General features: G+C 39.5%; 1 long non-coding RNA gene across 1 annotated transcript in view; it reads left to right on the top strand.

Moving 5' to 3' along the window:
• Positions 1-213: 213 nt before the first annotated feature.
• LOC137854373 (uncharacterized) overlaps positions 214-10560 on the top strand; it is a 127773-nt gene continuing 117426 nt past the window's right edge. The window contains exon 1 of the long non-coding RNA XR_011095126.1: positions 214-779. This is a non-coding gene — a long non-coding RNA (uncharacterized lncRNA). The remainder of the gene's footprint in view (positions 780-10560) is intronic.

The following is a 10560-nucleotide window of genomic DNA, read 5'->3' as shown; positions in this document are numbered from 1 at the left end:
TCTGGGATGGATACTTCTCAGACCTGAAATCCCATCCTGAAACTCATAAATCTTTTCTGACTAGCTTTTTTTTCAAAGCCAGCAAACCCTCATATGAACGTGCTCTTGACAGTGATGTTTCCCAGCAATGACAGAAACAGCATTGAGTCATTAAATATCCCCTCTCACTTAAAGTCAGATATTTAGTACACTACACTTATAAATCTGCAGCGAGCAGAGGGCTATTTGTGGGAGATTTCCCTGATGCCCTTGTTTTTCGGAGGCTCGAAGGATGTATAATGAAGAAATACACAGATGCTTTTCCTAGATGTATCTGTGTCAAACTGGATTTAACATCAGAATTATCTCTCTCTAAACACAAGGTAACACAATGAATTTCAAAGAGAATGGCAACAGATCACTCTGCTCGTACATGGCTATGGAATCTCTGTTCCGTGCATAATTCACGATAGCTTGATGTCAAGTCTTTGCTGCACTCAAATGAAGAGATAAAAAAAATATAATAAAGCCTAGCCACCTGTGATGGGAAAAATCTGAGATAAACCTAAGAGAAGCTACATATGTTGGATCTATTCACTTTAATTTTTTTAGGAGCACTGCAAAGATTCATTAGGCAGCATAACAGTTGCTGACAGAATCATGTATACCTTTTTTTGTTTTCATTTTCCAGTTATGTGGCTGAAGTTTAATGCATTTTTATGGAATTATACAGGAATCTAAAGGCTGACATTTTGAAAAGCAGAGGCGTCACTGAAGAAATGGAACAACTGAAAGTCAAGGTCAGTTAATCACCTACACTGTTTAGGTCAAGATCTTAACCAGTAGAAGTTTTTGGCTGTCTCCTTGAATTGAAGTGATGTCTTAAAATACATTATCTACCTTCTGCCAAACCTATGGCTATTGGATACGCTAAAAACCTCCTAAATATTCATATTGCTCTATGGAACCACGTGGAGTCTTCTGCCAAACTAAGAACTGCTGCTATGCTAGGTTATATTTAATAGACAAAATAGGAATGGTTGTGCCAGACCAGGACCAATACATAAGCCATCTCCCTGCATCCTGTCTCTGAGAGGAGCCAATAGAAGGCTTGATGGAAAGTGTGTAGGAGTAAGACTATCATGTAGTAATACTTCTCTGTGGTATTTTCCCAGTCTTCTCTAATGAGTCCTCAACAATCTTCTGAGCCAGTGGTGTCATCTTAGTATCAAATGGTCCTCAATGGATATTTCTTCCTCAAGTTTTTCTGGTCACATTTTGATCTCATCTTAATTTTTTGCTTCCACAGTGGCCTGTGCCAAAGAGCTGCTGCAACTGGCCAATGACATTTGATTCCTCCTGGTTCTTAGGGGATTTATTTATAAAGTTACTTACACAGCTACCAATCAAAAGAATTGCAAAATCAGTGTGTACTTTTCCTGTGGATGCATCTTTGTTTTAGTTTCCTCTCTGTAAAATACAGCCATGTTCCCACAACATGAAAGGATGCTGTTTGTGAATCACTGAGATGTTATGGACACAGTGCCAAGCCTGTGGAAAAGTCCGTGGGGAAAATGAACAGCTGAACAGCATGCTGTACATGAAGCTGGGGCCCAGATAGTGAATAATGAGGAGAAAACAAATTATCAATGGGATGCTCATTAAGTGAACACCATCCTCTAGTGTACTGGACAAGCATAGACAAGCTTGTTATCCATTTCTGTAATTAGAAGCAGTGTCCTAATAGGTATGCAGAAAAGCATTGAATTCAGGTGACTCTTGTGTGACTTTGCAGTCTCAAAAATTTGTTTTAATGCTGTTTGTGCACGTGCATGTCCCATGTCAGGGATAATGCCTCTCATTTAAAGTGAGACAGCTGCTTATTAAATATCAGTATTGTATTTTTTTCTTTCTAAATTCTAAAACACACAAGAGATTCAGCTTTCAGAACAGCTGAATTGTTTTTGCTGAGAATTTCATTTCACAACCTACTGATTGCATTATGGATACACTAGTGCAAATATTATTTCTATAAATGAAAAGGACCACTGTTAATTACTGTGACCTGCATAGATCACATGTGCTAAGGTTAATTGGAGTGTTTATCAGGCTCCTGTTGATAATGAAAACCAGATGCTTTTCACTCACACCAAGATGTTCATAGTTAGCAGTTTCCATATAAAATTAAATTCTATAGGGAGAAGTGTTTGCAAGATGTCCTGGGCTGGTAAATACAAAAGGAATAGATTTAGAATTATCTTTGAAAGTGGTATCCTGTGATATTTATAATCAAGAAATATTTTTGTAACTATTGAAGAAAGGGTTGAACACTGAGGCCAACTGCCCAGTTGCACTAGGAAAGAGCCAGGAATGACCTGATTCAGAAGAGATCTGCATATATTTATACGGTTGTTTTACCTCTGGGTTAGAGCTGACATAAGGTTCCTGGCAATGTTTGAAAGCTTGCCTTCTTGATCCCAAAATCTCACTCTTGTACAGGTAAAATGAGGTATTACTGTTTCACAGCTGTCAGTTCAGTACCTTTAAAGAACACGGGAATTCACAGAAGAGAAGTAGTAGTGGAAGCTGGTATTAGTGAAGGTAGAAGCCAAAAGAAATAGATGAAAATTCAATTCCCACTGTGTTCTATGGTACATACCTTGTGGCAGCTATGTGGGGCAGGATTCCACTGTAATCTGGCATGATCACACCAAAAAAGGACAGGAAATAAACTCTTCTGAGTTTCAAATTTAAATTAAGGGAATATAAAATTAAAACATAAATGAAAGAAACAAACTTAAGTGAATATAAACTTGTAGAAATTCATGTTTTATGGATATAAAGCATTCTCTGGACATTCTGCACAGCATGAACATAAAAATATCTTCCAGCTTTATGTCTAGAATGGCAAAAGTAAGGAATAAGTGGTACTGGGGTGACTTTTTGACATTAACTTTGCACCACAGCCAAAGTAATTACAGTGGTTACTCTTAGACCACAGCCAAGAGCTGAGGATATGGCACAGCTAATTTCTTATTGACAGAAGAAGCTGGCCTTCTCTACAGCAGGGAATATACTGACAAAAACCTGATGTTAGGCAAAGAAAAGTCTTCCAACTTTGTTTGCTGGTAATACAAATAGCCACTAGAACATAACTTCTTTCTTGCATCTGCTAGAGGAGACAGAAGTGAGGTGTAGCGTAACTAGTAAGGTCATATATTCATGCTGCATCATTACTGGTGCATGAAGCTGCAGTGCCGTGCTGTACTCCCACATGTGTTGTATGATTATAGAGAAGGCAAAGAAGGATGCATGAAGCCAAAAGGAGATCTCTGACAGTGTATGGCTTCGGTGGTCATGAGCTGTGTGGTGGCTCTGCTTTCTCTCACCTGTTTGCTTGCTTACCGTAGGATGGTTGTGGTTGCATGGAAACCACATGCACAGTCCTCAGGTAAGGGAGTAGCAGCAAACCATGGCAGTGGCGTCCATCCCTGCCTGCTCCTTGCAGTACCCCAACAACACCAGCACAGGCAGAAGGGGCTCTGCCCCAATCTGCTTGACATCTCTGGGATTTGACCACCCCTCAGGGCAGGTGGCTCTGACTTGTGCCCAGCCAAGGGCACCCAGGAGCTGAGGTCTCCCCAGACCTGGGCACAAAGTGTCCTACCCAGCACGTCTAGGCAGGGGTACATAGATTTTGGGGATTGCCCTTCTGAAGAGCTTAATTCTGCAAGCTGGCAGTAAATGGTGCCTATGCTCCCAATCCTAGACATTAGGCACCCAAACTTTGGCATCAAAGCATGCAAAACATTCCCTCCCTTGGAAGTTGACTGCAGCAGTCAGTAAGGCTTTGGTTTTGGCTACCAGTTAGTCCTAATTTTACTGTGGGTCTCCTGAGGTTAAGGAAGGCTGAAGTCAGGCAGCAGTTGCTGAGGTTTGGAATTGCCAGAGAACAGATGGATCTCTCAGCAACTTCACGTGCATGATACTGAAGGATCACCCCTTGGCAACTGAGCTTTGGCCATAATGGAGTTACTAAAAGTTGCTGAGAAGAGATGATTCATGGGCACCAAGGTCTACATGGTGTGCTCTGGGAGTCACTGGCAGTATTCCACAGACCTTATAGGAAGGGAATTAAACCGCCAGGCAACTCCCAGCATTTGCAGAGTTTCTCAAATTCTTGCGTTTTTGCAGTTACCAAGGGTGTCATCTTCTCTTCCATCACCACAATAATCCCTTCTTCCACACACTGTGCAAAAGGCTATTTGGTATCTAACAATTCCTTTTCATTCGTTTTTGGTTCCTTGTTTATATTAAAAGTGAGATCCCTGAGAAAATAACAAGAAATGAAAAGCAAGTTCACTGGTGCTTTACCAGTGTATTGGTATTTCAACCCATCTGGGTATATGTAGTTAACAAGTTAGATTCAAATTGCTTGAAAATCATTTAACATTTCTCCATCTTTCATTTATTTCTCCTCCTTTCCCCTCCCAAAATACCAAGCATTTCAAACAGTGATCTAATTAAAAATGAAAGAGTATTTACTTGTTTTAAAATGCCTGTGTTATTTCTAACACCAAGGGAGAGGTTGATGTATGTTAAAAACTTCAAATCTAGCATTCTTTTTATTCACATAGGGGATAGAAAGGAAGAAATGTTAGCTTATTTATTTCCTGGAAACATTAAAATTTCCCTACCCTACCCTACCCTGCAGTGTGTTTTGTTTTGTTTTATTTTTTAATAGTCTGTATTCTGATTGCAGCTTGGTAAGGAATAAAAGAAGATTCTTTAGTCATGGGAATGCAGATATGTTTATTTCCACTTTGGGAGTATAACATACTTCTAAAAAAATTCAGCTGTTTCCAGCATTAGTTCCTGAAGCACCTGGTATCCCACGCTCCACCCAAGATTATAAAAATATTTGAAACTGCAGGAAGGCAATACAGCTGTGCAAGCTTATATGGAGACTTGTTGATTTCATTAAGTTCAGAAAAAGCAGCTATACCCATAAATGTGTAGTTGCTTGAAAGAGAGAGATGCCATTTGTTAAAATAAATCTTTCCCCTTAATCATCTGGTATGTAGTTAACATTATAGTCCCCTATCATTTCCCAGGCAATGTGGCATAACCAAATTCTGTTCTCTTTGCAAACATATTAGTTTATTTTTAAGGGTGAATAAAGACACAGTGAAGAGAAATTCAGATCCAGCTCTTGCTGTTGATATTTATCATAGTGAAAAGTGTTTGAAAAAAAAAAACACAACACAAAACAAACAAACAAACAAACCACCACAAACCAAATTAAATTTTCTAACTTTGTGAGTGTTGTCTGTGACCATAAATGCAGCCTCTTATTTGAAGACCCTTCTTGCCTTGACTTACTAGATGGCAAGCATATAGCAACAGGAGAGAGCCCTGGCTGGAGGATGCTGTACATATGGGGAAAAGAGCACTGTTTCAGAAGATGGAATTCAATTGCCGGAAGGGCCGGATATGTCCCCTCCCATTGGTCCAGCCGGAGAAAGCTCCTGCCATCATCCTGGAAACAGGAAAAATGACACGATGCATCCTTAAGTATAAGGTAAAAGGATGTACATCATTCAAGGATAAATGAGGATGTGGAAAATGGTACCTATAAAAAAGGGTCTATCTCTGAAAGACAAGAATCCAAATCCAAAAGGAAAGCTATTCATTACAGTGAAGCTAATCTGAAAATGCTTAGTGTGGGAGATAAATGGAATTTTCATCTTTCCCCAAACTCAAGAATCCCCAACTATTTTGAAGAATAGCCAAAACCTATATGGGAAGATTTTTGTAATTTTCTACTTTACATACCATATGTAGTAAGTTGCTGACATTTAAGTGTACCAACCATAAATCAGTATGTGACCAGTTAGCAGGACACATACTGCTGTAGGCATGATAAATCAGGACAAAATGCACAGTATGCAGGACAAAGCATGTCAGTTCACTCACTGGTCTAGTTTCTCACTTGAAAATCGATGGATTGTTGGCTATATAAAACTCTCATACATGGGAAATTGGTTTTCATGTATTTGCTCTGCATTCCGTTTGATTTGAAAATGTTCCTAACCAAGCTTATTGACAGTGTTTTCAAGTGGTAGTACTGTATTTGCATATTGTCAGGGGAAAGCTCTGAAACCTGAGAAATCTACTAAGTGACAATTTAATATAAGAGCACATTGATATATTTTTTGGAAAAAGAAAGCATCAATAACAAAAAAATGCCAACCGTTAGGATGTCCAAACAGAGGAAAGAGGAGCACAATTGCCCTTTCATTACATTTTTTTTTTTTTTTTTAATTAGAGATGCAGTAATACTTGAAATGCACTGAATTGCATTTCCTTTTACTGGTAATCAGTGAGGCAGATACTTCAGAAAGACAGCTCACCATAAGGTAAGCTGGAAAGTATACTATGAGGATGAATATAAACCACTCTCCTGACTTATGCATTATAAATATGAGTATTGATGGTCTCACTGTCACATATTCTACACAGTATGGCACATCAGTCCAACTCTCTACGTGTTTCTTCTCTCTCTCTCTCTCTCCAATGATATGAAAAAATAAATAAACTTAAATGAATTTGTTACTGTTTCATGATCGAGTACACAGCAGCGCCCTGCATAAAGATAATCTCAGCTTGTCTCTGTTGAAAGGTGCTGCAAAATTGGATAAAACCATTTCCTTTCTCAGGCTGTCAGATATGGCCTGCTATTTTTTTGCTAGCTAGGATGAGAAAAGAAAGAATGTTAAAAATACCAAGAATTTTCTGTATGGCTGAACTTAGCCTAAAACACATTTGAATCTGAAAGGAGATGTGGCCTTGAGAAACAGAGTATTGCTCCAGTTTTCCAGTCTGACCTCTGGTTGTCATAAGGTTTACAGCAGTAAAGGATATCTGGTGATGTATTCAAAGATTAATTGGGTTTTGAAGCGAGTAGCTTTGGTGGTAGGTTTAATGAAAGTCTATCACCAAGATTAGATGTAGTAAAAGAGACTGAGAGAGATACATCTTGTAATGTGCCATTACCACTTGCCAAAGTAGCTGCCTTTCAAGGTCACACAAGGGCCATGACTTCCTTCAGCATACAGCATGTGTATCCAGCTCCCCAGTGCCATACATTGACCAGGTTGTTAGTAGGGTCCTGCCGTGTGTGCTGAATTGCTGTCTAACCTCGCTCACTGTGAGATGAACCTGCCTGGGTGGTGTGAATATGCCTAACGCATTTCTGCACTACACGGCAGTTGCAATAGCAGTAGGAGTACATATGATACCTGTTTGCAACTTTTAAAGGTGGTTATGATAGTAATTTTTTTTTTTTCCCTGTATTGTCTAGAAAAACATGAAGGGAGGAAGCTGCTTCATCTAACACGAGGGATCACAACACAGAGTTTAAACCAAATGTCCCAGATGAGAGGAAGCAGCCCCTGGGTACGCCTCTGTTGGCTGCAGCTGGGAAGAGCTGCTTAGTTCAGTCTGCCTGCTGCACTATGTGTCTGCTGAGTTATGCGAGGTGACAAAAGGCTTGTCAAAGTGCTTCTCCACAGCAGGATTCACCTCACCTCTGCTAGGTGTCGAAAAGGTAGTGTCCGATTTAAGCTAGTTCCTCAAGCTAGTTTCATAGGCACTGGAGTGAGGCGGGCACCTCCAGAGAGTGATTATTCCTGTCTGAGGGAGAGCAGATGAATCACCTTCTGGAAGTGCCTGTTCCTTTCCATTGACTCTAGAGGGAGTCTGGCCTAGCTGTGGACTGCATGTCTAACCCACAGAAGGATAACCCCAGCTGGGAGCAGGAATCCCACCCACAGCGCTCAACACAATGCAGCTCTGCTCCTTGTTAGCCCTTTGGAGCGCCACAGTAATAGAAATCAGTGCAAGCCAAGTCACAACATTAAATGTATTCTGTATATTTATTAAGCATTTGATTTCTCCAGGGCTTTCTGGAGCTCATCACTCACAAAGCTACTTTTTTTTTTTTTTTTTTTTTTTTTTTTTTTCAGAGTTTATGGCTTTATTTTTATAACAAGCTGTCTAAGTGAAATAAATCATCTAAAAGTGGGAAGTAGGTAGAGAGGTTAAGCTGGACATCTGTGATTTTTAGTGACCAGTAAGAGATGGATAGCACCAATCTCTCTGCTTGATTTTCCAGTGACCTTGCTTGTAAATATCGATCTCTGATCCTTTCACAGCAAACATTTTCCTCAAGTTGTGTTTACATCATGAAGTTAGCTTTTTCTTCTGTTCTGCTAAGACCCATTGAGGGGACCAATGAAAGTATATGGAAGTGTCCTGGCTCTCAGATGAGGTGCCTGGATCAACCGTAGAGCAGACCACAATTGCAGTTTTGTGCCCCATTGAGCCTTCAGAAGTCTTATCTGCAAAGGTGAGCATGATTTCTATTGAATGTGCAAGAACCGTACTTTTGAAGGGTCTGTAACTTGGTTAAATTTGTTTAGTTTTATACTGGGTAGAAAAAGCAGTTACAGACAGACTAGTTAGCCATCGTAAGTGCCAACTCCAGTTTGTGTTCTGAAATTTAGCTTTTTGAGGAACCAGGATTTATGTGTTACTTGTTTCTCTCCTTGGCCCAGTAAAGACAGAGAGAGTTAAATCCTAAAGCAATATCACCCAGCCTGTGAAATCTGAACCACAAACAGTGATAGTTTCGCAAAGTTGTACACTGAAATTCAGGCTGCAGAATGTGAAATGCTGTGGTTGGCAATAGCCTTCCAGCTCTCTGATGATTTTATTACATGCTTCTACAAAGTTAGTGTCCTGTATTTGCTGTGTTTTACTATGCTTATGCTTTTTTATGCCAGGAATGCAGTTACTGATCTATGCCTTTCCATTAAGAATCTGATCTATCTGGGTATACATACAATGGAGACTACTGGAATGTATTCCATTCTATGTAGCTTTTCTTGTACATGCACACTGAAGCAAATCCTTTCAATTTACCCTGATATTTTCAAGAGCCTGAAGAAAAAAAAAAGGGGAACTAATAGGTGTCATAAGGTATTTATGTGTAGTTTTGGATAAGAATAGATGTCAAATCTAGAGCTGTAAATTCCTTATATATGCTTTTGTTAATTGATAAAACTGCTTAAATATATGCTAGGCATAGTTGTAAACATTTTCCAAAGAAGTTTTATCATGGGCCCAAGAGCATGACCAGACAGCAGTCATCCCCACACACTGGCTCCATCTCAGACTCGCCTCCTGACCTTTGCTGTGGAGATGTGTGGGCTGGGGACAGCTTTAAAGTGCTTGTATTCTGTTCAGTTCAAAGGAGATGGATTTAATTACAGGAGCTATAATTTGCAAAGATTTTGTAATTCAGAAAAGCTTTTAAAAATCCTTTCAGGCTGACTAAATAAATGACCCTTTATTGCATTTCTTCATCTTTGCATGGCTGCAGGGAGTTTTACAAGGACCTCTGCTGTTCATTTAATTTATTACACCACCTTATGCTTTACATTCCTCTAAGTTCTCATTTTATGAGTTCTCGTTTTGTTGGTCTTTCACAACATTTTTTCATGCCTCTTGTGTGCTTGCACGTACCAATTATGTGTCACATAAAAATCGTAAATCCCCCAATACCAGCTGGTGTAGTTAATAAACTTGTAACTTTACCCTTGTTGAACTGTGTCAAATCCCTGTAACATCTGGCATGTTTTAATTTCTGTGCTATCGGGGGCTGAATTTTCATTTAAGAGCTCCCAGATATAGGCCTGTCAAGAATTTCTTTGCATTGTACTTTCTTTAGTCTCCTTAAACTGTGTCTGTAAGTCTGAAGACTTTCAAATGACAACTGTTAAATATTTATGGCTTTTTTATGTTTAATTTGTGTTAAGGTTATTTTAATTTTTTTTTTTTTTAATTTTGTCTTGTTTTCTGATCTAGTGAGTAGCCCAGCCAAATAAATAATGGATTGCCATTGCTCCCTTATGAGCTGATCTTCCTGCCTGACTCTGTACCTATGCACTCTGCTTGGATCAGGAGAGTGGCAAACATGGTCAGGGCATGTGTAAGTGAGGGTGGTTAGGTTAGGCATACAGTTTTCTCTCATTTCTTCTCTGTCATGTGAGATTTTTGTAGCATTCATATTCTTAATATTATTTAATAACTCTGAGTTTATGGCCTTTGCTACTCAACAGTGCTGTCCTTAGTATCACTGGATCTCAGAATGTGCTTCATACCATTTGTACTGGGCTGGACATAGGTCAGAATAAAACCTCCCAAGGCTTTTCTTGTATTGCTTTTGGTCTCACACTCCTGCCCTCACACCTTCTCTGTCAGCCTCCACCTGCTTCCTTGTTTTGTTAAATAAAAGGCAGTAGCCTTGCTGAGGAAGGTTTGCTGGAGAGCCTCAAAGGGTTAATACTTTCTTCTCTCACTGGAATTTAATGGATCATTCGTGTCTTCCATATTAGCTCATCTGAGACTACCCCAAATGATATATGATCTGTGTAGGCACTTTCAGACAAACCATACCATTAACAATGCTTCCACAGCATTCCCTCAGCTGTGTGGAAAAAAAAGCTTTGAAAAGAC

The sequence above is a fragment of the Anas acuta genome, chromosome 3 (assembly GCF_963932015.1).
Source record: "Anas acuta chromosome 3, bAnaAcu1.1, whole genome shotgun sequence".
NCBI lineage: Eukaryota > Metazoa > Chordata > Aves > Anseriformes > Anatidae > Anas > Anas acuta.
The sequence above is the reverse complement of the archived record's forward strand: the minus strand, read 5'-3'. Positions and strand labels throughout refer to the sequence as shown.